This window comes from Haemaphysalis longicornis, unplaced genomic scaffold (genome assembly GCF_048455015.1).
Source record: "Haemaphysalis longicornis isolate Haplotype H1 unplaced genomic scaffold, Haemaphysalis longicornis Haplotype H1 scaffold_15, whole genome shotgun sequence".
Taxonomy (NCBI): Eukaryota; Metazoa; Arthropoda; class Arachnida; order Ixodida; family Ixodidae; genus Haemaphysalis; species Haemaphysalis longicornis.
Window position 1 is genome coordinate 12,166,853 of NW_027526257.1, and position 27,398 is coordinate 12,194,250.

Here is a 27,398-nt window from a genome sequence, read left to right on the forward strand (position 1 = left end):
CCGGCAGTCTACAACGCCAAAGAAGGCATAGGGGAAGGTTAGACTATTTTTTTTACCGTTAGTGACGTTACATTATTATTGATTTTTGTTAATTACGGGAGAAAGAAAGAAAGAAAAACACGCGCCCAGAGTGGGGACCGAACCCACGCTTTTCGATTAGATCTGGAATGCCTTACCAATTCGGCCATCTGGGCGACTGTGTTCTGCTTCACTTTCTGGGGTATTTATATTTACTGCAACTGTATCTGACGCTTGAGGGTGGTAGCCAGCGCCACTCAGACTACACGGGGAGAAGGGGACCTTCTTTTTCAACCCCCGGGGCGTGACGCGAACGTCTACAGCCTGTCATGAGCGGTCAACTGGCGGGAAACCCTCTTATGCTACCTTGGCATCAAGGCTGCCAGAACCTTTTTCTTTCTTTCTTTCTCCCGTAATTAACAAAAATCAATAATAATGTAACGTCACTAACGGTAAAAAAAATAGTCTAACCTTCCCATATGCCTTCTTTGGCGTTGTAGACTGCCGGCATTTCTTTCTGTATTTCCTAATGAGCCCCTCATTTCCAAACCCTATTATCGCGCGAAAGCTTAGCGAGGGCCTCGGTTCTGGCAGCCTTGATGCCAAGGTAGCATAAGAGGGTTTCCCGCCAGTTGACCGCTCATGACAGGCTGTAGACGTTCGCGTCACGCCCCGGGGGTTAAAAAAGAAGGTCCCCTTCTCCCCGTATAGTCTGAGTGGCGCTGGCTACCACCCTCAAGCGTCAGATACAGTTGTAGTAAATATAAATACCCCAGAAAGTGAAGCAGAACACAGTCGCCCAGATAGCCGAATTGGTAAGGCATTCGAGATCTAATCGAAAGGCGTGGGTTCGGTCCCCACTTTGGGCGCGTGTTTTTTCTTTCTTTCTTTCTCCCGTAATTAACAAAAATCAATAATAATGTAACGTCACTAACGGTAAAAAAAATAGTCTAACCTTCCCCTATGCCTTCTTTGGCGTTGTAGACTGCAGGCATTTCTTTCTGTATTTCCTAACGAGCCCCTCATTTCCAAACCCTATTATCGCGCGAAAGCTTAGCGAGGGCCTCGGTTCTGGCAGCCTTGATGCCAAGGTAGCATAAGAGGGTTTCCCGCCAGTTGACCACTCATGACAGGCTGTAGACGTTCGCGTCACGCCCCGGGGGTTGAAAAAGAAGGTCCCCTTCTCCCCGTGTAGTCTGAGTGGCGAAGCTACAACAGTCAAGCGTCAGATACAGTTGTAGTATATATAAATACCCCAGAAAGTGAAGCAGAACACAGTCGCCCAGATAGCCGAATTGGTAAGGCATTCGAGATCTAATCGAAAGGCGTGGGTTCGGTCCCCACTCTGGGCGCGTGTTTTTCTTTCTTTCTTTCTCCCGTAATTAACAAAAATCAATAATAATGTAACGTCACTAACGGTAAAAAAATAGTCTAACCATCCCCTATGCCTTCTTTGGCGTTGTAGACTGCCGGCATTTCTTTCTGTATTTCCTAACGAGCCCCTCATTTCCAAATCCTATTATCGCGCGAAAGCTTAGCGAGGGCCTCGGTTCTGGCAGCCTTGATGCCAAGATAGCATAAGAGGGTTTCCCGCCAGTTGACCCGCCAGTTGACAGTTGACCGTGGTGGTTAGTGACGTTACATTATTATTGATTTTTGTTAATTACGGGAGAAAGAAAGAAAGAAAAACACGCGCCCAGAGTGGGGACCGAACCCACGCCTTTCGATTAGATCTCGAATGCCTTACCAATTCGGCTATCTGGGCGACTGTGTTCTGCTTCACTTTCTGGGGTATTTATATTTACTACAACTGTATCTGATGCTTGAGGGTGGTAGCCAGCGCCACTCAGACTACACGGGGAGAAGGGGACCTTCTTTTTCAACCCCCGGGGCGTGACGCGAACGTCTACAGCCTGTCATTAGCGGTCAACTGGCGGGAAACCCTCTTATGCTACCTTGGCATCAAGGCTGCCAGAACCAAGGCCCTCGCTAAGCTTTCGCGCGATAATAGGGTTTGGAAATGAGGGGCTCGTTAGGAAATACAGAAAGAAATGCCGGCAGTCTACAACGCCAAAGAAGGCATAGGGGAAGGTTAGACTATTTTTTTTTACCGTTAGTGACGTTACATTATTATTGATTTTTGTTAATTACGGGAGAAAGAAAGAAAGAAAGAAAAACACGCGCCCAGAGTGGGGACCGAACCCACGCCTTTCGATTAGGTCTTGAATGCCTTACCAATTCGGCTATCTGGGCGACTGTGTTCTGCTTCACTTTCTGGGGTATTTATATTTACTACAACTGTATCTGACGCTTGAGGGTGGTAGCCAGCGCCACTCATACTACACGGGGAGAAGGGGACCTTCTTTTTCAACCCCCGGGGCGTGACGCGAACGTCTACAGCCTGTCATGAGCGGTCAACTGGCGGGAAACCCTCTTATGGTACCTTGGCATCAAGGCTGCCAGAACCGAGGCCCTCGCTAAGCTTTCGCGCGATAATAGGGTTTGGAAATGAGGGGCTCGTTAGGAAATACAGAAAGAAATGCCGGCAGTCTACAACGCCAAAGAAGGCATAGGGGAAAGTTAGAATATTTTTTTTTTACCGTTAGTGACGTTACATTATTATTGATTTTTGTTAATTACGGGAGAAAGAAAGAAAGAAAAACACGCGCCCAGAGTGGGGACCGAACCCACGCCTTTCGATTAAACCTCGAATGCCTTACCAATTCGGCTATCTGGGCGACTGTGTTCTGCTTCACTTTCTTGGGTATTTATATTTACTACAACTGTATCTGACGCTTGAGGGTGGTAGCCAGCGCCACTCAGACTACACAGGGAGAAGGGGACCTTCTTTTTCAACCCCCGGGGCATGACGCGAACGTCTACAGCCTGTCAGGAGCGGTCAAATGGCGGGAAACCCTCTTATGCTACCTTGGCATCAAGTCTGCCAGAACCGAGGCCCTCGCTAAGCTTTCGCGCGATAATAGGGTTTGGAAATGAGGGGCTCGTTAGGAAATACAGAAAGAAATGCCGGCAGTCTACAACGCCAAAGAAGGCATAGGGGAAGGTTAGCCTATTTTTTTTACCGTTAGTGACGTTACATTATTATTGATTTTTGTTAATTACGGGAGAAAGAAAGAAAGAAAAACACGCGCCCAGAGTGGGGACCGAACCCACGCCTTTCGATTAGATCTCGAATGCCTTACCAATTCGGCTATCTGGGCGACTGTGTTCTGCTTCACTTGCTGGGGTATTTATATTTACTACAACTGTATCTGACGCTTGAGGGTGGTAGCCAGCGCCACTCAGACTACACGGGGAGAAGGGGACCTTCTTTTTCAACCCCCGGGGCGTTACGCGAACGTCTAGAGCCTGTCATGAGCGGTCAACTGGCGGGAAACCCTCTTATGCTACCTTGGCATCAAGGCTGCCAGAACCGAGGCCCTCGCTAAGCTTTCGCGCGATAATAGGGTTTGGAAATGAGGGGCTCGTTAGGAAATACAGAAAGAAATGCCGGCAGTCTACAACGCCAAAGAAGGCATAGGGGAAGGTTAGACTATTTTTTTACCGTTAGTGACGTTACATTATTATTGATTTTTTTAATTACGGGAGAAAGAAAGAAAGAAAAACACGCGCCCAGAGTGGGGACCGAACCCACGCCTTTCGATTAGATCTCGAATGCCTTACCAATTCGGCTATCTGGGCGACTGTGTTCTGCTTCACTTTCTGGGGTATTTATATTTACTACAACTGTATCTGATGCTTGAGGGTGGTAGCCAGCGCCACTCAGACTACACGGGGAGAAGGGGACCTTCTTTTTCAACCCCCGTGGCGTGACGCGAACGTCTACAGCCTGTCATTACCGGTCAACTGGCGGGAAACCCTCTTATGCTACCTTGGCATCAAGGCTGCCAGAACCGAGGCCCTCGCTAAGCTTTCACGCGATAATAGGGTTTGCAAATGAGGGGCTCGGTAGGAAATACAGAAAGAAATGCCGGCAGTCTACAATGCCAAAGAAGGCATAGGGGAAGGTTAGACTATTTTTTTTTACCGTTAGTGACGTTACATTATTATTGATTTTTGTTAATTACGGGAGAAAGAAAGAAAGAAAGAAAAACACGCGCCCAGAGTGGGGACAAACCCACGCCTTTCGATTAGATCTCGAATGCCTTACCAATTCGGCTATCTGGGCGACTGTGTTCTGCTTCACTTTCTGGGGTATTTATATTGACTACAACTGTATCTGACGCTTGAGGGTGGTAGCCAGCGCCACTCATACTACACGGGTTGAAGGGGACCTTCTTTTTCAACCCCCGGGGCGTGACGCGAACGTCTACAGCCTGTCATGAGCGGTCAACTGGCGGGAAACCCTCTTATGCTACCTTGGCATCAAGGCTGCCAGAACCGAGGCCCTCGCTAAGCTTTCGCGCGATAATAGGGTTTGGAAATGAGGGGCTCGTTAGGAAATACAGAAAGAAATGCCGGCAGTCTACAACGCCAAAGAAGGCATAGGGAAAGGTTAGACTATTTTTTTTACCGTTAGTGACGTTACATTATTATTGATTTTTGTTAATTACGGGAGAAAGAAAGAAAGAAGAACACGCGCCCAGAGTGGGAACCGAACCCACGCCTTTCGATTAGATCTCGAATGCCTTACCAATTCGGCTATCTGGGCGACTGTGTTCTGCTTCACTTTCTGGGGTATTTATATTTACTAAAACTGTATCTGACGCTTGAGGGTGGTAGCCAGCGCCACTCAGACTACACGGGGAGAAGGGGACCTTCTTTTTCAACCCCCGGGGCGTGACGCGAACGTCTACAGCCTGTCAGGAGCGGTCAAATGGCGGGAAACCCTCTTATGCTACCTTGGCATCAAGGCTGCCAGAACCGAGGCCCTCGCTAAGCTTTCGCGCGATAATAGGGTTTGGAAATGAGGGGCTCGTTAGGAAATACAGAAAGAAATGCCGGAAGTCTACAACGCCAAAGAAGGCATAGGGGAAGGTTAGACTATTTTTTTTACCGTTAGTGACGTTCCATTATTATTGATTTTTGTTCATCACGGGAGAAAGAAAGAAAGAAAAACACGCGCCCAGAGTGGGGACCGAACCCACGCCTTTCGATTAGATCTCGAATGCCTTACCAATTCGGCTATCTGGGTGACTGTGTTCTGCTTCACTTTCTGGGGTATTTATATTTACTACAACTGTATCTGACGCTTGAGGGTGGTAGCCAGCGCCACTCAGACTACACGGGGAGAAGGGGACCTTCTTTTTCAACCCCCGGGGCGTGACGCGAACGTCTACAGCCTGTCATGAGCGGTCAACTGGTGGGAAACCCTCTTATGCTACCTTGGCATCAAGGCTTCCAGAACCGAGGCCCTCGCTAAGCTTTCGCGCGATAATAGGGTTTGGAAATGAGGGGCTCGTTAGGAAATACAGAAAGAAATGCCGGCAGTCTACAACGCCAAAGAAGGCATAGAGGAAGGTTAGACTATTTTTTTTACCGTTAGTGACGTTACATTATTATTGATTTTTGTTCATTACGGGAGAAAGAAAGAAAGAAAAACAAGCGCCCATCGTGGGGACCGAACCCACGCCTTTCGATTAGATCTTGAATGCCTTACCAATTCGGCTATCTGGGCGACTGTGTTCTGCTTCACTTTCTGGGGTATTTATATTTACTACAACTGTATCTGACGCTTGAGGGTGGTAGCCAGCCCCACTAAGACTACACGGGGAGAAGGGGACGTTCTTTTTCAACCCCCGGGGCGTGACGCGAACGTCTACAGCCTGTCATGAGCGGTCAACTGGCAGGACACCCTCTTATGCTACCTTGGCATCAAGGCTGCCAGAACCGAGGCCCTCGCTAAGCTTTCGCGCGATAATAGTGTTTGGAAATGAGGGGCTCGTTAGGAAATACAGAAAGAAATGCCGGCAGTCTACAACGCCAAAGAAGGCATAGGGGAAGGTTAGACTATTTTTTTTACCGTTAGTGACGTTACATTATTATTGATTTTTGTTAATTACGGGAGAAAGAAAGAAAGAAAAACGCGCCCAGAGTGGGGACCGAACCCACGCCTTTCGATTAGATCTTGAATGCCTTACCAATTCGGCTATCTGGGCGACTGTGTTCTGCTTCACTTTCTGGGGTATTTATATTTACTACAACTGTATCTGACGCTTGAGGGTGGTAGCCAGCTACACTCAGACTACACGGGGAGAAGGGGACCTTCTTTTTGAACCCCCGGGGCGTGACGCGAACGTCTACAGCCTGTCAAGAGCGGTCAACTGGCGGGAAACCCTCTTATGCTACCTTGGCATCAAGGTTGCCAGAACCGAGGCTCTCGCTAAGCTTTCGCGCGATAATAGGGTTTGGAAATGAGGGGCTCGTTAGGAAATACAGAAAGAAATGCCGGCAGTCTACAACGCCAAAGAAGGCATAGGGGAAGGTTAGACTTTTTTTTTACCGTTAGTGACGTTGCATTATTATTGATTTTTGTTAATTACGGGAGAAAGAAAGAAAGAAAAACACGGGCCCAGAGTGGGGACCGAACTCACGCCTTTCGATTAGATCTCGAATGCCTTACCAATTCGGCTATCTGGGCGACTGTGTTCTGCTTCACTTTCTGGGGTATTTATATTTACTACAACGGTATCTGACGCTTGAGGGTGGTAGCCAGCGCCACTCAGACTACACAGGGAGAAGGGGACTCTCTTTTTCAACCCCCGGGGCGTGACGCGAACGTCTACAGCCTGTCATGAGCGGTCAACTGGCGGGAAACCCTCTCATGCTACCTTGGCATCAAGGCTGCCAGAACCGAGGCCCTCGCTAAGCTTTCGCGCGATAATAGGGTTTGGAAATGAGGGGCTCGTTAGGAAATACAGAAAGAAATGCCGGCAGTCTACAACGCCAAAGAAGGCATAGGGGAAGGTTAGACTATTTTTTTTACCGTTAGTGACGTTACATTATTATTGATTTTTGTTAATTACGGGAGAAAGAAAGAAAGAAAAACACGCGCCCACAGTGGGGACCGAACCCACGCCTTTCGATTAGATCTCGAATGCCTTACCAATTCGGGTATCTGGGCGACTGTGTTCTGCTTCACTTTCTGGGGTATTTATATTTACTACAACTGTATCTGACGCTTGAGGGTGGTAGCCAGCGCCACTCAGACTACACGGGGAGAAGGGGACCTTCTTTTTCAACCCCCGGGGCGTGACGCGAACGTCTACAGCCTGTCATGAGCGGTCAACTGGCGGGAAACCCTCTTATGCTACCTTGGCATCAAGGCTGCCAGAACCGAGGCCCTCGCTAAGCTTTCGCGCGATAATAGGGTTTGGAAATGAGAGGCTCGTTAGGAAATACAGAAAGAAATGCCGGCAGTCTCCAACGCCAAAGAAGGCATAGGGAAAGGTTAGAATATTTTTTTTTTACCGTTAGTGACGTTACATTATTATTGATTTTTGTTAATTACGGGAGAAAGAAAGAAAGAAAAACACGCGCCCAGAGTGGGGACCGAACCCACGCCTTTCGATTAGATCTCGAATGCCTTACCAATTCGGCTATCTGGGCGACTGTGTTCTGCTTCACTTTCTGGGGTATTTATATTTACTACAACTGTATCTGACGCTTGAGGGTGGTAGCCAGCGCCACTAAGACTACACGGGGAGAAGGGGACCTTCTTTTTTAACCCCCGTGGCGTTACGCGAACGTCTACAGCCTGTCATGAGCGGTCAAATGGCGGGAAACCCTCTTATGCTACCTTGGCATCAAGGCTGCCAGAACCGAGGCCCTCGCTAAGCTTTCGCGCGATAATAGGGTTTGGAAATGAGGGGCTCGTTAGGAAATATAGAAAGAAATGCCGGCAGTCTACAACGCCAAAGAAGGCATAGGGGAAGGTTAGACTATTTTTTTTACCGTTAGTGACGTTACATTATTATTGATTTTTTTTAATTACGGGAGAAAGAAAGAAAGAAAAACACGCGCCCAGAGTGGGGACCGAACCCACGCCTTTCGATTAAATCTCGAATGCCTTACCAATTTGGCTATCTGGGCGACTGTGTTCTGCTTCACTTTCTGGGGTATTTATATTTACTACAACTGTATCTGACGCTTGAGGGTGGTAGCCAGCGCCACTCAGACTACACGGGGAGAAGGGGACCTTCTTTTTCAACCCCCGGGGCGTGACGCGAACGTCTACAGCCTGTCAGGAGCGGTCAAATGGCGGGAAACCCTCTTATGCTACCTTGGCATCAAGGCTGCCAGAACCGAGGCCCTCGCTAAGCTTTCGCCCGATAATAGGGTTTGGAAATGAGGGGCTCGTTAGGAAATACAGAAAGAAATGCCGGAAGTCTACAACGCCAAAGAAGGCATAGGGGAAGGTTAGACTATTTTTTTTACCGTTAGTGACGTTACATTATTATTGATTTTTGTTAATTACGGGAGAAAGAAAGAAAGAAAAACACGCGCCCAGAGTGGGGACCGAACCCACGCCTTTCGATTAGATCTCGAATGCCTTACCAATTCGGCTATCTGGGCGACTGTGTTATGCTTCACTTTCTAGGGTATTTATATTTACTACAACTGTATCTGACGCTTGAGGGTGGTAGCCAGCGCAACTCAGACTACACGGGGAGAAGGGGACCTTCTTTTTCAACCCCCGGGGCGTGACGCGAACGTCTACAGCCTGTCAGGAGCGGTCAAATGGCGGGAAACCCTCTTATGCTACCTTGGCATCAAGGCTGCCAGAACCGAGGCCCTCGCTAAGCTTTCGCCCGATTATAGGGTTTGGAAATGAGGGGCTCGTTAGGAAATACAGAAAGAAATGCCGGAAGTCTACAACGCCAAAGAAGGCATAGGGGAAGGTTAGACTATTTTTTTTACCGTTAGTGACGTTACATTATTATTGATTTTTGTTAATTACGGGAGAAAGAAAGAAAGAAAAACACGCGCCCAGAGTGGGGACCGAACCCACGCCTTTCGATTAGATCTCGAATGCCTTACCAATTCGGCTATCTGGGCGACTGTGTTATGCTTCACTTTCTAGGGTATTTATATTTACTACAACTGTATCTGACGCTTGAGGGTGGTAGCCAGCGCAACTCAGACTACACGGGGAGAAGGGGACCTTCTTTTTCAACCCCCGGGGCGTGACGCGAACGTCTAAAGCCTGTCATGAGCGGTCAACTGGCGGGAAACCCTCTTATGCTACCTTGGCATCAAGGCTGCCAGAACCGAGGCCCTCGCTAAGCTTTCGCGCGATAATAGGGTTTGGAAATGAGGGGCTCGTTAGGAAATACAGAAAGAAATGCCGGCAGTCTACAACGCCAAAGAAGGCATAGGGGAAGGTTAGACTATTTTTTTTACCGTTAGTGACGTTACATTATTATTGATTTTTGTTCATTACGGGAGAAAGAAAGAAAGAAAAACACGCGCCCAGAGTGGGGACCGATCCCACGCCTTTCGATTAGATCTCGAATGCCTTACCAATTCGGCTATCTGGGCGACTGTGTTCTGCTTCACTTTCTGGGGTATTTATATTTACTACAACTGTATCTGACGCTTGAGGGTGGTAGACAGCGCCACTCAGTCTACACGGGGACAAGGGGACCTTCTTTTTCAACCCCCGGGGCGTGACGCGAACGTCTACAGCCTGTCATGAGCGGTCAACTGGCGGGAAACCCTCTTATGCTACCTTGGCATCAAGGCTGCCAGAACTGAGGCCCTCACTAAGCTTTCGCGCGATAATAGGGTTTGGAAATGAGGGGCTCGTTAGGAAATACAGAAAGAAATGCCGGCAGTCTACAACGCCAAAGAAGGCATAGGGGAAGGTTAGACTATTTTTTACCATTAGTGACGTTACATTATTATTGATTTTTGTTAATTACCGGAGAAAGAAAGAAAGAAAAACACGCGCCCAGAGTGGGGACCGAACCCACGCCTTTCGATTAGATCTCGAATGCCTTACCAATTCGGCTATCTGGGCGACTGTGTTCTGCTTCACTTTCTGGGGTATTTATATTTACTACAACTGTATCTGATGCTTGAGGGTGGTAGCCAGCGCCACTCAGACTACACGGGGAGAAGGGGACCTTCTTTTTCAACCCCCGGGGCGTGACGCGAACGTCTACAGCCTGTCATTACCGGTCAACTGGCGGGAAACCCTCTTATGCTACCTTGGCATCAAGGCTGCCAGAACCGAGGCCCTCGCTAAGCTTTCACGCGATAATAAGGTTTGCAAATGAGGGGCTCGGTAGGAAATACAGAAAGAAATGCCGGCAGTCTACAACGCCAAAGAAGGCATAGGGGAAGGTTAGACTATTTTTTTTTACCGTTAGTGACGTTACATTATTATTGATTTTTGTTATTACGGGAGAAAGAAAGAAAGAAAGAAAAACACGCGCCCAGAGTGGGGTCCGAACCCACGCCTTTCGATTAGATCTCGAATGCCTTACCAATTCGGCTATCTGGGCGATTGTGTTCTGCTTCACTTTCTGGGGTATTTATATTTACTACAACTGTATCTGACGCTTGAGGGTGGTAGCCAGCGCCACTCATACTACACGGGTTGAAGGGGACCTTCTTTTTCAACCCCCGGGGCGTGACGCGAACGTCTACAGCCTGTCATGAGCGGTCAACTGGCGGGAAACCCTCTTATGCTACCTTGGCATCAAGGCTGCCAGAACCGAGGCCCTCGCTAAGCTTTCGCGCGATAATAGGGTTTGGAAATGAGAGGCTCGTTAGGAAATACAGAAAGAAATGCCGGCAGTCTACAACGCCAAAGAAGGCATAGGGGAAGGTTAGAATATTTTTTTTTACCGTTAGTGATGTTACATTATTATTGATTTTTGTTCCTTACGGGAGAAAGAAAGAAAGAAAAACACGCGCCCAGAGTGGGGACCGAACCCACGCCTTTCGATTAAACCTCGAATGCCTTACCAATTCGGCTATCTGGGCGACTGTGTTCTGCTTCACTTTCTGGGGTATTTATATATACTACAACTGTATCTGACGCTTGAGGGTGGTAGCCAGCGCCACTAAGACTACACGGGGAGAAGGGGACCTTCTTTTTCAACCCCCGGGGCATGACGCGTACGTCTACAGCCTGTCAGGAGCGGTCAAATGGCGGGAAACCCTCTTATGCTACCTTGGCATCAAGTCTGCCAGAACCGAGGCCCTCGCTAAGCTTTCGCGCGATAATAGGGTTTGGAAATGAGGGGCTCGTTAGGAAATACAGAAAGAAATGCCGGCAGTCTACAACGCCAAAGAAGGCATAGGGGAAGGTTAGACTATTTTTTTTACCGTTAGTGACGTTACATTATTATTGATTTTTGTTAATTACGGGAGAAAGAAAGAAAGAAAAACACGCGCCCAGAGTGGGGACCGAACCCACGCCTTTCGATTAGATCTCGAATGGCTTACCAATTCGGCTATCTGGGCGACTGTGTTCTGCTTCACTTTCTGGGGTATTTATATATACTACAACTGTATCTGACGCTTGAGGGTGGTAGCCAGCCCCACTAAGACTACACGGGGAGAAGGGGACGTTCTTTTTCAACCCCCGGGGCGTGACGCGAACGTCTACAGCCTGTCATAAGCGGTCAACTGGCAGGACACCCTCTTATGCTACCTTGGCATCAAGGCTGCCAGAACCGAGGCCCTCGCTAAGCTTTCGCGCGATAATAGTGTTTGGAAATGAGGGGCTCGTTAGGAAATACAGAAAGAAATGCCGGCAGTCTACAACGCCAAAGAAGGCATAGGGGAAGGTTAGACTATTTTTTTTTACCGTTAGTGACGTTACATTATTATTGATTTTTGTTAATTACGGGAGAAAGAAAGAAAGAAAAACGCGCCCAGAGTGGGGACCGAACCCACGCCTTTCGATTAGATCTCGAATGCCTTACCAATTCGGCTATCTGGGCGACTGTGTTCTGCTTCACTTTCTGGGGTATTTATATTTACTACAACTGTATCTGACGCTTGAGGGTGGTAGCCAGCTACACTCAGACTACACGGGGAGAAGGGGACCTTCTTTTTGAACCCCCGGGGCGTGACGCGAACGTCTACAGCCTGTCATGAGCGGTCAACTGGCGGGAAACCCTCTTATGCTACCTTGGCATCAAGGCTGCCAGAACCGAGGCTCTCGCTAAGCTTTCGCGCGATAATAGGGTTTGGAAATGAGGGGCTCGTTAGGAAATACAGAAAGAAATGCCGGCAGTCTACAACGCCAAAGAAGGCATAGGGGAAGGTTAGACTTTTTTTTTACCGTTAGTGACGTTGCATTATTATTGATTTTTGTTAATTACGGGAGAAAGAAAGAAAGAAAAACACGGGCCCAGAGTGAGGACCGAACTCACGCCTTTCGATTAGATCTCGAATGCCTTACCAATTCGGCTATCTGGGCGACTGTGTTCTGCTTCACTTTCTGGGGTATTTATATTTACTACAACGGTATCTGACGCTTGAGGGTGGTAGCCAGCGCCACTCAGACTACACAGGGAGAAGGGGACTTTCTTTTCCAACCCCCGGGGCGTGACGCGAACGTCTACAGCCTGTCATGAGCGGTCAACTGGCGGGAAACCCTCTCATGCTACCTTGGCATCAAGGCTGCCAGAACCAAGGCCCTCGCTAATCTTTCGCGCGATAATAGGGTTTGGAAATGAGGGGCTCGCTAGGAAATACAGAAAGAAATGCCGGCAGTCTACAACGCCAAAGAAGGCATAGGGGAAGGTTAGACTATTTTTTTTACCGTTAGTGACGTTACATTATTATTGATTTTTGTTCATTACGGGAGAAAGAAAGAAAGAAAAACACGCGCCCAGAGTGGGGACCGAACCCACGCCTTTCGATTAGATCTCGAATGCCTTACCAATTCGGCTATCTGGGCGACTGTGTTCTGCTTCACTTTCTGGGGTATTTATATTTACTACAACTGTATCTGACGCTTGAGGGTGGTAGCCAGCGCCACTCAGACTACACGGGGAGAAGGGGACCTTCTATTTCCACCCCCGGGGCGTGACGCGAACGTCTACAGCCTGTCAGGAGCGGTCAAATGGCGGGAAACCCTCTTATGCTACCTTGGCATCAAGGCTGCCAGAACCGAGGCCCTCGCTAAGCTTTCGCGCGATAATAGGGTTTGGAAATGAGGGGCTCGTTAGGAAATACAGAAAGAAATGCCGGCAGTCTACAACGCCAAAGAAGGCATAGGGGAAGGTTAGACTATTTTTTTTACCGTTAGTGACGTTACATTATTATTGATTTTTGTTAATTACGGGAGAAAGAAAGAAAGAAAAACACGCGCCCACAGTGGGGACCGAACCCACGCCTTTCGATTAGATCTCGAATGCCTTACCAATTCGGGTATCTGGGCGACTGTGTTCTGCTTCACTTTCTGGGGTATTTATATTTACTACAACTGTATCTGACGCTTGAGGGTGGTAGCCAGCGCCACTCAGACTACACGGGGAGAAGGGGACCTTCTTTTTCAACCCCCGGGGCGTGACGCGAACGTCTACAGCCTGTCATGAGCGGTCAACTGGCGGGAAACCCTCTTATGCTACCTTGGCATCAAGGCTGCCAGAACCGAGGCCCTCGCTAAGCTTTCGCGCGATAATAGGGTTTGGAAATGAGAGGCTCGTTAGGAAATACAGAAAGAAATGCCGGCAGTCTACAACGCCAAAGAAGGCATAGGGAAAGGTTAGAATATTTTTTTTTTACCGTTAGTGACGTTACATTATTATTGATTTTTGTTAATTACGGGAGAAAGAAAGAAAGAAAAACGCGCCCAGAGTGGGGACCGAACCCACGCCTTTCGATTAAACCTCGAATGCCTTACCAATTCGGCTATCTGGGCGACTGTGTTCTGCTTCACTTTCTGGGGTATTTATATTTACTACAACTGTATCTGACGCTTGAGGGTGGTAGCCAGCGCCACTAAGACTACACGGGGAGAAGGGGACCTTCTTTTTCAACCCCCGGGGCATGACGCGTACGTCCACAGCCTGTCAGGAGCGGTCAAATGGCGGGAAACCCTCTTATGCTACCTTGGCATCAAGTCTGCCAGAACCGAGGCCCTCGCAAAGCTTTCGCGCGATAATAGGGTTTGGAAATGAGGGGCTCGTTAGGAAATACAGAAAGAAATGCCGGCAGTCTACAACGCCAAAGAAGGCATAGGGGAAGGTTAGACTATTTTTTACCATTAGTGACGTTACATTATTATTGATTTTTGTTAATTACCGGAGAAAGAAAGAAAGAAAAACACGCGCCCAGAGTGGGGACCGAACCCACGCCTTTCGATTAGATCTCGAATGCCTTACCAATTCGGCTATCTGGGCGACTGTGTTCTGCTTCACTTTCTGGGGTATTTATATTTACTACAACTGTATCTGATGCTTGAGGGTGGTAGCCAGCGCCACTCAGACTACACGGGGAGAAGGGGACCTTCTTTTTCAACCCCCGGGGCGTGACGCGAACGTCTACAGCCTGTCATTACCGGTCAACTGGCGGGAAACCCTCTTATGCTACCTTGGCATCAAGGCTGCCAGAACCGAGGCCCTCGCTAAGCTTTCACGCGATAATAAGGTTTGCAAATGAGGGGCTCGGTAGGAAATACAGAAAGAAATGCCGGCAGTCTACAACGCCAAAGAAGGCATAGGGGAAGGTTAGACTATTTTTTTTTACCGTTAGTGACGTTACATTATTATTGATTTTTGTTATTACGGGAGAAAGAAAGAAAGAAAGAAAAACACGCGCCCAGAGTGGGGTCCGAACCCACGCCTTTCGATTAGATCTCGAATGCCTTACCAATTCGGCTATCTGGGCGATTGTGTTCTGCTTCACTTTCTGGGGTATTTATATTTACTACAACTGTATCTGACGCTTGAGGGTGGTAGCCAGCGCCACTCATACTACACGGGTTGAAGGGGACCTTCTTTTTCAACCCCCGGGGCGTGACGCGAACGTCTACAGCCTGTCATGAGCGGTCAACTGGCGGGAAACCCTCTTATGCTACCTTGGCATCAAGGCTGCCAGAACCGAGGCCCTCGCTAAGCTTTCGCGCGATAATAGGGTTTGGAAATGAGAGGCTCGTTAGGAAATACAGAAAGAAATGCCGGCAGTCTACAACGCCAAAGAAGGCATAGGGGAAGGTTAGAATATTTTTTTTTACCGTTAGTGATGTTACATTATTATTGATTTTTGTTCCTTACGGGAGAAAGAAAGAAAGAAAAACACGCGCCCAGAGTGGGGACCGAACCCACGCCTTTCGATTAAACCTCGAATGCCTTACCAATTCGGCTATCTGGGCGACTGTGTTCTGCTTCACTTTCTGGGGTATTTATATATACTACAACTGTATCTGACGCTTGAGGGTGGTAGCCAGCGCCACTAAGACTACACGGGGAGAAGGGGACCTTCTTTTTCAACCCCCGGGGCATGACGCGTACGTCTACAGCCTGTCAGGAGCGGTCAAATGGCGGGAAACCCTCTTATGATACCTTGGCATCAAGTCTGCCAGAACCGAGGCCCTCGCTAAGCTTTCGCGCGATAATAGGGTTTGGAAATGAGGGGCTCGTTAGGAAATACAGAAAGAAATGCCGGCAGTCTACAACGCCAAAGAAGGCATAGGGGAAGGTTAGACTATTTTTTTTACCGTTAGTGACGTTACATTATTATTGATTTTTGTTAATTACGGGAGAAAGAAAGAAAGAAAAACACGCGCCCAGAGTGGGGACCGAACCCACGCCTTTCGTTTAGATCTCGAATGCCTTACCAATTCGGCTATCTGGGCGACTGTGTTCTGCTTCACTTTCTGGGGTATTTATATATACTACAACTGTATCTGACGCTTGAGGGTGGTAGCCAGCCCCACTAAGACTACACGGGGAGAAGGGGACGTTCTTTTTCAACCCCCGGGGCGTGACGCGAACGTCTACAGCCTGTCATAAGCGGTCAACTGGCAGGACACCCTCTTATGCTACCTTGGCATCAAGGCTGCCAGAACCGAGGCCCTCGCTAAGCTTTCGCGCGATAATAGTGTTTGGAAATGAGGGGCTCGTTAGGAAATACAGAAAGAAATGCCGGCAGTCTACAACGCCAAAGAAGGCATAGGGGAAGGTTAGACTATTTTTTTTTACCGTTAGTGACGTTACATTATTATTGATTTTTGTTAATTACGGGAGAAAGAAAGAAAGAAAAACGCGCCCAGAGTGGGGACCGAACCCACGCCTTTCGATTAGATCTCGAATGCCTTACCAATTCGGCTATCTGGGCGACTGTGTTCTGCTTCACTTTCTGGGGTATTTATATTTACTACAACTGTATCTGACGCTTGAGGGTGGTAGCCAGCTACACTCAGACTACACGGGGAGAAGGGGACCTTCTTTTTGAACCCCCGGGGCGTGACGCGAACGTCTACAGCCTGTCATGAGCGGTCAACTGGCGGGAAACCCTCTTATGCTACCTTGGCATCAAGGCTGCCAGAACCGAGGCTCTCGCTAAGCTTTCGCGCGATAATAGGGTTTGGAAATGAGGGGCTCGTTAGGAAATACAGAAAGAAATGCCGGCAGTCTACAACGCCAAAGAAGGCATAGGGGAAGGTTAGACTTTTTTTTTACCGTTAGTGACGTTGCATTATTATTGATTTTTGTTAATTACGGGAGAAAGAAAGAAAGAAAAACACGGGCCCAGAGTGGGGACCGAACTCACGCCTTTCGATTAGATCTCGAATGCCTTACCAATTCGGCTATCTGGGCGACTGTGTTCTGCTTCACTTTCTGGGGTATTTATATTTACTACAACGGTATCTGACGCTTGAGGGTGGTAGCCAGCGCCACTCAGACTACACAGGGAGAAGGGGACTTTCTTTTCCAACCCCCGGGGCGTGACGCGAACGTCTACAGCCTGTCATGAGCGGTCAACTGGCGGGAAACCCTCTCATGCTACCTTGGCATCAAGGCTGCCAGAACCAAGGCCCTCGCTAATCTTTCGCGCGATAATAGGGTTTGGAAATGAGGGGCTCGCTAGGAAATACAGAAAGAAATGCCGGCAGTCTACAACGCCAAAGAAGGCATAGGGGAAGGTTAGACTATTTTTTTTACCGTTAGTGACGTTACATTATTATTGATTTTTGTTCATTACGGGAGAAAGAAAGAAAGAAAAACACGCGCCCAGAGTGGGGACCGAACCCACGCCTTTCGATTAGATCTCGAATGCCTTACCAATTCGGCTATCTGGGCGACTGTGTTCTGCTTCACTTTCTGGGGTATTTATATTTACTACAACTGTATCTGACGCTTGAGGGTGGTAGCCAGCGCCACTCAGACTACACGGGGAGAAGGGGACCTTCTATTTCCACCCCCGGGGCGTGACGCGAACGTCTACAGCCTGTCAGGAGCGGTCAAATGGCGGGAAACCCTCTTATGCTACCTTGGCATCAAGGCTGCCAGAACCGAGGCCCTCGCTAAGCTTTCGCGCGATAATAGGGTTTGGAAATGAGGGGCTCGTTAGGAAATACAGAAAGAAATGCCGGCAGTCTACAACGCCAAAGAAGGCATAGGGGAAGGTTAGACTATTTTTTTTACCGTTAGTGACGTTACATTATTATTGATTTTTGTTAATTACGGGAGAAAGAAAGAAAGAAAAACACGCGCCCACAGTGGGGACCGAACCCACGCCTTTCGATTAGATCTCGAATGCCTTACCAATTCGGGTATCTGGGCGACTGTGTTCTGCTTCACTTTCTGGGGTATTTATATTTACTACAACTGTATCTGACGCTTGAGGGTGGTAGCCAGCGCCACTCAGACTACACGGGGAGAAGGGGACCTTCTTTTTCAACCCCCGGGGCGTGACGCGAACGTCTACAGCCTGTCATGAGCGGTCAACTGGCGGGAAACCCTCTTATGCTACCTTGGCATCAAGGCTGCCAGAACCGAGGCCCTCGCTAAGCTTTCGCGCGATAATAGGGTTTGGAAATGAGAGGCTCGTTAGGAAATACAGAAAGAAATGCCGGCAGTCTACAACGCCAAAGAAGGCATAGGGAAAGGTTAGAATATTTTTTTTTTACCGTTAGTGACGTTACATTATTATTGATTTTTGTTAATTACGGGAGAAAGAAAGAAAGAAAAACGCGCCCAGAGTGGGGACCGAACCCACGCCTTTCGATTAAACCTCGAATGCCTTACCAATTCGGCTATCTGGGCGACTGTGTTCTGCTTCACTTTCTGGGGTATTTATATTTACTACAACTGTATCTGACGCTTGAGGGTGGTAGCCAGCGCCACTAAGACTACACGGGGAGAAGGGGACCTTCTTTTTCAACCCCCGGGGCATGACGCGTACGTCCACAGCCTGTCAGGAGCGGTCAAATGGCGGGAAACCCTCTTATGCTACCTTGGCATCAAGTCTGCCAGAACCGAGGCCCTCGCAAAGCTTTCGCACGATAATAGGGTTTGGAAATGAGGGGCTCGTTAGGAAATACAGAAAGAAATGCCGGCAGTCTACAACGCCAAAGAAGGCATAGGGGAAGGTTAGACTATTTTTTTTACCGTTAGTGACGTTACATTATTATTGACTTTTGTTAATTACGGGAGAAAGAAAGAAAGAAAAACACGCGCCCAGAGTGGGGACCGAACCCACGCCTTTCGATTAGATCTCGAATGCCTTACCAATTCGGCTATCTGGGCGACTGTGTTCTGCTTCACTTTCTGGGGTATTTATATTTACTGCAACTGTATCTGATGCTTGACGGTGGTAGCCAGCGCCACTCAGACTACACGGGGAGAAGGGGACCTTCTTTTTTACCCCCGGGGCGTTACGCGAACGTCTACAGCCTGTCATGAGTGGTCAACTGGCAGGAAACCCTCTTATGCTACCTTGGCATCAAGGCTGCCAGAACCGAGGCCCTCGCTAAGCTTTCGCGCGATAATAGGGTTTGGAAATGAGGGGCTCGTTAGGAAATACAGAAAGAAATGCCGGCAGTCTACAACGCCAAAGAAGGCATAGGGGAAGGTTAGACTATTTTTTTTACCGTTAGTGACGTTACATTATTATTGATTTTTTTAATTACGGGAGAAAGAAAGAAAGAAAAACACGCGCCCAGAGTGGGGACCGAACCCACGCCTTTCGATTAAATCTCGAATGCCTTACCAATTTGGCTATCTGGGCGACTGTGTTCTGCTTCACTTTCTGGGGTATTTATATTTACTACAACTGTATCTGACGCTTGAGGGTGGTAGCCAGCGCCACTCAGACTACACGGGGAGAAGGGGACCTTCTTTTTCAACCCCCGGGGCGTGACGCGAACGTCTACAGCCTGTCAGGAGCGGTCAAATGGCGGGAAACCCTCTTATGCTACCTTGGCATCAAGGCTGCCAGAACCGAGGCCCTCGCTAAGCTTTCGCCCGATAATAGGGTTTGGAAATGAGGGGCTTGTTAGGAAATACAGAAAGAAATGCCGGAAGTCTACAACGCCAAAGAAGGCATAGGGGAAGGTTAGACTATTTTTTTTACCGTTAGTGACGTTACATTATTATTGATTTTTGTTAATTACGGGAGAAAGAAAGAAAGAAAAACACGCGCCCAGAGTGGGGACCGAACCCACGCCTTTCGATTAGATCTCGAATGCCTTACCAATTCGGCTATCTGGGCGACTGTGTTATGCTTCACTTTCTAGGGTATTTATATTTACTACAACTGTATCTGACGCTTGAGGGTGGTAGCCAGCGCAACTCAGACTACACGGGGAGAAGGGGACCTTCTTTTTCAACCCCCGGGGCGTGACGCGAACGTCTACAGCCTGTCATGAGCGGTCAACTGGCGGGAAACCCTCTTATGCTACCTTGGCATCAAGGCTGCCAGAACCGAGGCCCTCGCTAAGCTTTCGCGCGATAATAGGGTTTGGAAATGAGGGGCTCGTTAGGAAATACAGAAAGAAATGCCGGCAGTCTAAAACGCCAAAGAAGGCATAGGGGAAGGTTAGACTATTTTTTTTACCGTTAGTGACGTTACATTATTATTGATTTTTGTTCATTACGGGAGAAAGAAAGAAAGAAAAACACGCGCCCAGAGTGGGGACCGATCCCACGCCTTTCGATTAGATCTCGAATGCCTTACTAATTCGGCTATCTGGGCGACTGTGTTCTGCTTCACTTTCTGGGGTATTTATATTTACTACAACTGTATCTGACGCTTGAGGGTGGTAGACAGCGCCACTCAGACTACACGGGGACAAGGGGACCTTCTTTTTCAACCCCCGGGGCGTGACGCGAACGTCTACAGCCTGTCATGAGCGGTCAACTGGCGGGAAACCCTCTTATGCTACCTTGGCATCAAGGCTGCCAGAACTGAGGCCCTCACTAAGCTTTCGCGCGATAATAGGGTTTGGAAATGAGGGGCTCGTTAGGAAATACAGAAAGAAATGCCGGCAGTCTACAACGCCAAAGAAGGCATAGGGGAAGGTTAGACTATTTTTTACCATTAGTGACGTTACATTATTATTGATTTTTGTTAATTACCGGAGAAAGAAAGAAAGAAAAACACGCGCCCAGAGTGGGGACCGAACCCACGCCTTTCGATTAGATCTCGAATGCCTTACCAATTCGGCTATCTGGGCGACTGTGTTCTGCTTCACTTTCTGGGGTATTTATATTTACTACAACTGTATCTGATGCTTGAGGGTGGTAGCCAGCGCCACTCAGACTACACGGGGAGAAGGGGACCTTCTTTTTCAACCCCCGGGGCGTGACGCGAACGTCTACAGCCTGTCATTACCGGTCAACTGGCGGGAAAGCCTCTTATGCTACCTTGGCATCAAGGCTGCCAGAACCGAGGCCCTCGCTAAGCTTTCACGCGATAATAAGGTTTGCAAATGAGGGGCTCGGTAGGAAATACAGAAAGAAATGCCGGCAGTCTACAACGCCAAAGAAGGCATAGGGGAAGGTTAGACTATTTTTTTTTACCGTTAGTGACGTTACATTATTATTGATTTTTGTTATTACGGGAGAAAGAAAGAAAGAAAGAAAAACACGCGCCCAGAGTGGGGTCCGAACCCACGCCTTTCGATTAGATCTCGAATGCCTTACCAATTCGGCTATCTGGGCGACTGTGTTCTGCTTCACTTTCTGGGGTATTTATATTTACTACAACTGTATCTGACGCTTGAGGGTGTTAGCCAGCGCCACTCATACTACACGGGTTGAAGGGGACCTTCTTTTTCAACCCCCGGGGCGTGACGCGAACGTCTACAGCCTGTCATGAGCGGTCAACTGGCGGGAAACCCTCTTATGCTACCTTGGCATCAAGGCTGCCAGAACCGAGGCCCTCGCTAAGCTTTCGCGCGATAATAGGGTTTGGAAATGAGAGGCTCGTTAGGAAATACAGAAAGAAATGCCGGCAGTCTACAACGCCAAAGAAGGCATAGGGGAAGGTTAGAATATTTTTTTTTACCGTTAGTGATGTTACATTATTATTGATTTTTGTTAATTACGGGAGAAAGAAAGAAAGAAAAACACGCGCCCAGAGTGGGGACCGAACCCACGCCTTTCGATTAAACCTCGAATGCCTTACCAATTCGGCTATCTGGGCGACTGTGTTCTGCTTCACTTTCTGAGGTATTTATATTTACTACAACTGTATCTGACGCTTGAGGGTGGTAGCCAGCGCCACTAAGACTACACGGGGAGAAGGGGACCTTCTTTTTCAACCCCCGGGGCATGACGCGTACGTCTACAGCCTGTCAGGAGCGGTCAAATGGCGGGAAACCCTCTTATGCTACCTTGGCATCAAGTCTGCCAGAACCGAGGCCCTCGCTAAGCTTTCGCGCGATAATAGGGTTTGGAAATGAGGGGCTCGTTAGGAAATACAGAAAGAAATGCCGGCAGTCTACAACGCCAAAGAAGGCATAGGGGAAGGTTAGACTATTTTTTTTACCGTTAGTGACGTTACATTATTATTGATTTTTGTTAATTACGGGAGAAAGAAAGAAAGAAAAACACGCGCCCAGAGTGGGGACCGAACCCACGCCTTTCGATTAGATCTCGAATGCCTTACCAATTCGGCTATCTGGGCGACTGTGTTCTGCTTCACTTTCTGGGGTATTTATATTTACTACAACTGTATCTGACGCTTGAGGGTGGTAGCCAGCGCCACTCAGACTACACGGGGAGAAGGGGACCTTCTTTTTCAACCCCCGGGGCGTGACGCGAACGTCTACAGCCTGTCATGAGCGGTCAACCGGCGGGAAACCCTCTTATGCTACCTTGGCATCAAGGCTGCCAGAACCGAGGCCCTCGCTAAGCTTTCGCGCGATAATAGGGTTTGGAAATGAGGGGCTCGTTAGGAAATACAGAAAGAAATGCCGGCAGTCTACAACGCCAAAGAAGGCATAGGGGAAGGTTAGACTATTTTTTTTTACCGTTAGTGACGTTACATTATTATTGATTTTTGTTAATTACGGGAGAAAGAAAGAAAGAAAAACACGCGCCCAGAGTGGGGACCGAACCCACGCCTTTCGATTAGATCTCGAATGCCTTACCAATTCGGCTATCTGGGCGACTGTGTTCTGCTTCCCTTTCTGGGGTATTTATATTTACTGCAACTGTATCTGACGCTTGACGGTGGTAGCCAGCGCCACTCAGACTACACGGGGAGAAGGGGACCTTCTTTTTCAACCCCCGGGGCGTTACGCGAACGTCTACAGCCTGTCATGAGCGGTCAACTGGCGGGAAACCCTCTTATGCTACCTTGGCATCAAGGCTGCCAGAACCGAGGCCCTCGCTAAGCTTTCGCGCGATAATAGGGTTTGGAAATGAGGGGCTCGTTAGGAAATACAGAAAGAAATGCCGGCAGTCTACAACGCCAAAGAAGGCATAGGGGAAGGTTAGACTATTTTTTTTACCGTTAGTGACGTTACATTATTATTGATTTTTTTAATTACGGGAGAAAGAAAGAAAGAAAAACACGCGCCCAGAGTGGGGACCGAACCCACGCCTTTCGATTAAATCTCGAATGCCTTACCAATTTGGCTATCTGGGCGACTGTGTTCTGCTTCACTTTCTGGGGATTTATATTTACTACAACTGTATCTGACGCTTGAGGGTGGTAGCCAGCGCCACTCAGACTACACGGGGAGAAGGGGACCTTCTTTTTCAACCCCCGGGGCGTGACGCGAACGTCTACAGCCTGTCAGGAGCGGTCAAATGGCGGGAAACCCTCTTATGCTACCTTGGCATCAAGGCTGCCAGAACCGAGGCCCTCGCTAAGCTTTCGCCCGATAATAGGGTTTGGAAATGAGGGGCTCGTTAGGAAATACAGAAAGAAATGCCGGAAGTCTACAACGCCAAAGAAGGCATTGGGGAAGGTTAGACTATTTTTTTTACCGTTAGTGACGTTACATTATTATTGATTTTTGTTAATTACGGGAGAAAGAAAGAAAGAAAAACACGCGCCCAGAGTGGGGACCGAACCCACGCCTTTCGATTAGATCTCGAATGCCTTACCAATTCGGCTATCTGGGCGACTGTGTTATGCTTCACTTTCTAGGGTATTTATATTTACTACAACTGTATCTGACGCTTGAGGGTGGTAGCCAGCGCAACTCAGACTACACGGGGAGAAGGGGACCTTCTTTTTCAACCCCCGGGGCGTGACGCGAACGTCTACAGCCTGTCATGAGCGGTCAACTGGCGGGAAACCCTCTTATGCTACCTTGGCATCAAGGCTGCCAGAACCGAGGCCCTCGCTAAGCTTTCGCGCGATAATAGGGTTTGGAAATGAGGGGCTCTTTAGGAAATACAGAAAGAAATGCCGGCAGTCTACAACGCCAAAGAAGGCATAGGGGAAGGTTAGACTATTTTTTTACCATTAGTGACGTTACATTATTATTGATTTTTGTTAATTACCGGAGAAAAAAAGAAAAACACGCGCCCAGAGTGGGGACCGAACCCACGCCTTTCGATTAGATCTCGAATGCCTTACCAATTCGGCTATCTGGGCGACTGTGTTCTGCTTCACTTTCTGGGGTATTTATATTTACTACAACTGTATCTGATGCTTGAGGGTGGTAGCCAGCGCCACTCAGACTACACGGGGAGAAGGGGACCTTCTTTTTCAACCCCCGGGGCGTGACGCGAACGTCTACAGCCTGTCATTACCGGTCAACTGGCGGGAAACCCTCTTATGCTACCTTGGCATCAAGGCTGCCAGAACCGAGGCCCTCGCTAAGCTTTCACGCGATAATAGGGTTTGCAAATGAGGGGCTCGGTAGGAAATACAGAAAGAAATGCCGGCAGTCTACAACGCCAAAGAAGGCATAGGGGAAGGTTAGACTATTTTTTTTACCGTTAGTGACGTTACATTATTATTGATTTTTGTTAATTACGGGAGAAAGAAAGAAAGAAAGAAAAACACGCGCCCAGAGTGGGGACCGAACCCACGCCTTTCGATTAGATCTCGAATGCCTTACCAATTCGGCTATCTGGGCGACTGTGTTCTGCTTCACTTTCTGGGGTATTTATATTTACTACAACTGTATCTGACGCTTGAGGGTGGTAGCCAGCGCCACTCATACTACACGGGTTGAAGGGGACCTTCTTTTTCAACCCCCGGGGCGTGACGCGAACGTCTACAGCCTGTCATGAGCGGTCAACTGGCGGGAAACCCTCTTATGCTACCTTGGCATCAAGGCTGCCAGAACCGAGGCCCTCGCTAAGCTTTCGCGCGATAATAGGGTTTGGAAATGAGGGGCTCGTTAGGAAATACAGAAAGAAATGCCGGCAGTCTACAACGCCAAAGAAGGCATAGGGGAAGGTTAGACTATTTGTTTTACCGTTAGTGACGTTACATTATTATTGATTTTTGTTAATTACGGGAGAAAGAATGAAAGAAGAACACGCGCCCAGAGTGGGGACCGAACCCACGCCTTTCGATTAGATCTCGAATGCCTTACCAATTCGGCTATCTGGGCGACTGTGTTCTGCTTCACTTTCTGGGGTATTTATATTTACTAAAACTGTATCTGACGCTTGAGGGTGGTAGCCAGCGCCACTCAGACTACACGGGGAGAAGGGGACCTTCTTTTTCAACCCCCGGGGCGTGACGTGAACGTCTACAGCTTGTCAGGAGCGGTCAAATGGCGGGAAACCCTCTTATGCTACCTTGGCATCAAGGCTGCCAGAACCGAGGCCCTCGCTAAGCTTTCGCGCGATAATAGGGTTTGGAAATGAGGGGCTCGTTAGGAAATACAGAAAGAAATGCCGGAAGTCTACAACGCCAAAGAAGGCATAGGGGAAGGTTAAACTATTTTTTTTACCGTTAGTGACGTTCCATTATTATGGATTTTTGTTCATTACGGGAGAAAGAAAGAAAGAAAAACACGCGCCCAGAGTGGGGACCGAACCCACGCCTTTCGATTAGATCTCGAATGCCTTACCAATTCGGCTATCTGGGTGACTGTGTTCTGCTTCACTTTCTGGGGTATTTATATTTACTACAACTGTATCTGACGCTTGAGGGTGGTGGCCAGCGCCACTAAGACTACACGGGGAGAAGGGGACCTTCTTTTTCAACCCCCGGGGCATGACGCGTACGTCTACAGCCTGTCAGGAGCGGTCAAATGGCGGGAAACCCTCTTATGCTACCTTGGCATCAAGTCTGCCAGAACCGAGGCCCTCGCTAAGCTTTCGCGCAATAATAGGGTTTGGAAATGAGGGGCTCGTTAGGAAATACAGAAAGAAATGCCGGCAGTCTACAACGCCAAAGAAGGCATAGGGGAAGGTTAGACTATTTTTTTTACCGTTAGTGACGTTACATTATTATTGATTTTTGTTAATTACGGGAGAAAGAAAGAAAGAAAAACACGCGCCCAGAGTGGGGACCGAACCCACGCCTTTCGATTAGATCTCGAATGCCTTACCAATTCGGCTATCTGGGTGACTGTGTTCTGCTTCACTTTCTGGGGTATTTATATTTACTACAACTGTATCTGACGCTTGAGGGTGGTAGCCAGCGCCACTCAGACTACACGGGGAGAAGGGGACCTTCTTTTTCAACCCCCGGGGCGTGACGCGAACGTCTACAGCCTGTCATGAGCGGTCAACCGGCGGGAAACCCTCTTATGCTACCTTGGCATCAAGGCTGCCAGAACCGAGGCCCTCGCTAAGCTTTCGCGCGATAATAGGGTTTGGAAATGAGGGGCTCGTTAGGAAATACAGAAAGAAATGCCGGCAGTCTACAACGCCAAAGAAGGCATAGGGGAAGGTTAGACTATTTTTTTTTACCGTTAGTGACGTTACATTATTATTGATTTTTGTTAATTACGGGAGAAAGAAAGAAAGAAAAACACGCGCCCAGAGTGGGGACCGAACCCACGCCTTTCGATTAGATCTCGAATGCCTTACCAATTCGGCTATCTGGGCGACTGTGTTCTGCTTCCCTTTCTGGGGTATTTATATTTACTGCAACTGTATCTGACGCTTGACGGTGGTAGCCAGCGCCACTCAGACTACACGGGGAGAAGGGGACCTTCTTTTTCAACCCCCGGGGCGTTACGCGAACGTCTACAGCCTGTCATGAGCGGTCAACTGGCGGGAAACCCTCTTATGCTACCTTGGCATCAAGGCTGCCAGAACCGAGGCCCTCGCTAAGCTTTCGCGCGATAATAGGGTTTGGAAATGAGGGGCTCGTTAGGAAATACAGAAAGAAATGCCGGCAGTCTACAACGCCAAAGAAGGCATAGGGGAAGGTTAGACTATTTTTTTTACCGTTAGTGACGTTACATTATTATTGATTTTTTTAATTACGGGAGAAAGAAAGAAAGAAAAACACGCGCCCAGAGTGGGGACCGAACCCACGCCTTTCGATTAAATCTCGAATGCCTTACCAATTTGGCTATCTGGGCGACTGTGTTCTGCTTCACTTTCTGGGGTATATATATTTACTACAACTGTATCTGACGCTTGAGGGTGGTAGCCAGCGCCACTCAGACTACACGGGGAGAAGGGGACCTTCTTTTTCAACCCCCGGTGCGTGACGCGAACGTCTACAGCCTGTCAGGAGCGGTCAAATGGCGGGAAACCCTCTTATGCTACCTTGGCATCAAGGCTGCCAGAACCGAGGCCCTCGCTAAGCTTTCGCCCGATAATAGGGTTTGGAAATGAGGGGCTCGTTAGGAAATACAGAAAGAAATGCCGGAAGTCTACAACGCCAAAGAAGGCATAGGGGAAGGTTAGACTATTTTTTTTACCGTTAGTGACGTTACATTATTATTGATTTTTGGTAATTACGGGAGAAAGAAAGAAAGAAAAACACGCGCCCAGAGTGGGTACCGAACCCACGCCTTTCGATTAGATCTCGAATGCCTTACCAATTCGGCTATCTGGGCGACTGTG

The 27,398-nt window shown here is 48.4% G+C and overlaps 11 non-coding genes across 11 annotated transcripts; all 11 read right to left on the reverse strand.

Annotated features, from left to right (window-relative positions):
* Positions 1 to 2,199: 2,199 nt before the first annotated feature.
* Trnar-ccu (transfer RNA arginine (anticodon CCU)) lies at positions 2,200 to 2,271 on the reverse strand. The gene has a single exon. It is a non-coding gene; the product is annotated as a tRNA-Arg (tRNA).
* A 413-nt stretch (positions 2,272 to 2,684) lies between these two features.
* On the reverse strand, positions 2,685 to 2,756 carry Trnak-uuu (transfer RNA lysine (anticodon UUU)). The gene has a single exon. It is a non-coding gene; the product is annotated as a tRNA-Lys (tRNA).
* A 5,242-nt stretch (positions 2,757 to 7,998) lies between these two features.
* Positions 7,999 to 8,070, reverse strand: Trnak-uuu (transfer RNA lysine (anticodon UUU)). The gene has a single exon. It is a non-coding gene; the product is annotated as a tRNA-Lys (tRNA).
* A 2,829-nt stretch (positions 8,071 to 10,899) lies between these two features.
* Trnak-uuu (transfer RNA lysine (anticodon UUU)) lies at positions 10,900 to 10,971 on the reverse strand. The gene has a single exon. It is a non-coding gene; the product is annotated as a tRNA-Lys (tRNA).
* Positions 10,972 to 13,795: 2,824 nt separating this feature from the next.
* Positions 13,796 to 13,867, reverse strand: Trnak-uuu (transfer RNA lysine (anticodon UUU)). The gene has a single exon. It is a non-coding gene; the product is annotated as a tRNA-Lys (tRNA).
* A 1,380-nt stretch (positions 13,868 to 15,247) lies between these two features.
* On the reverse strand, positions 15,248 to 15,319 carry Trnak-uuu (transfer RNA lysine (anticodon UUU)). The gene has a single exon. It is a non-coding gene; the product is annotated as a tRNA-Lys (tRNA).
* Positions 15,320 to 18,143: 2,824 nt separating this feature from the next.
* On the reverse strand, positions 18,144 to 18,215 carry Trnak-uuu (transfer RNA lysine (anticodon UUU)). Its single transcript has one exon. It is a non-coding gene; the product is annotated as a tRNA-Lys (tRNA).
* An 892-nt stretch (positions 18,216 to 19,107) lies between these two features.
* Trnak-uuu (transfer RNA lysine (anticodon UUU)) lies at positions 19,108 to 19,179 on the reverse strand. The gene has a single exon. It is a non-coding gene; the product is annotated as a tRNA-Lys (tRNA).
* A 2,346-nt stretch (positions 19,180 to 21,525) lies between these two features.
* Positions 21,526 to 21,597, reverse strand: Trnak-uuu (transfer RNA lysine (anticodon UUU)). The gene has a single exon. It is a non-coding gene; the product is annotated as a tRNA-Lys (tRNA).
* A 1,377-nt stretch (positions 21,598 to 22,974) lies between these two features.
* Trnak-uuu (transfer RNA lysine (anticodon UUU)) lies at positions 22,975 to 23,046 on the reverse strand. Its single transcript has one exon. It is a non-coding gene; the product is annotated as a tRNA-Lys (tRNA).
* Positions 23,047 to 26,836: 3,790 nt separating this feature from the next.
* On the reverse strand, positions 26,837 to 26,908 carry Trnak-uuu (transfer RNA lysine (anticodon UUU)). Its single transcript has one exon. It is a non-coding gene; the product is annotated as a tRNA-Lys (tRNA).
* Between the last annotated feature and the right edge of the window lie 490 nt (positions 26,909 to 27,398).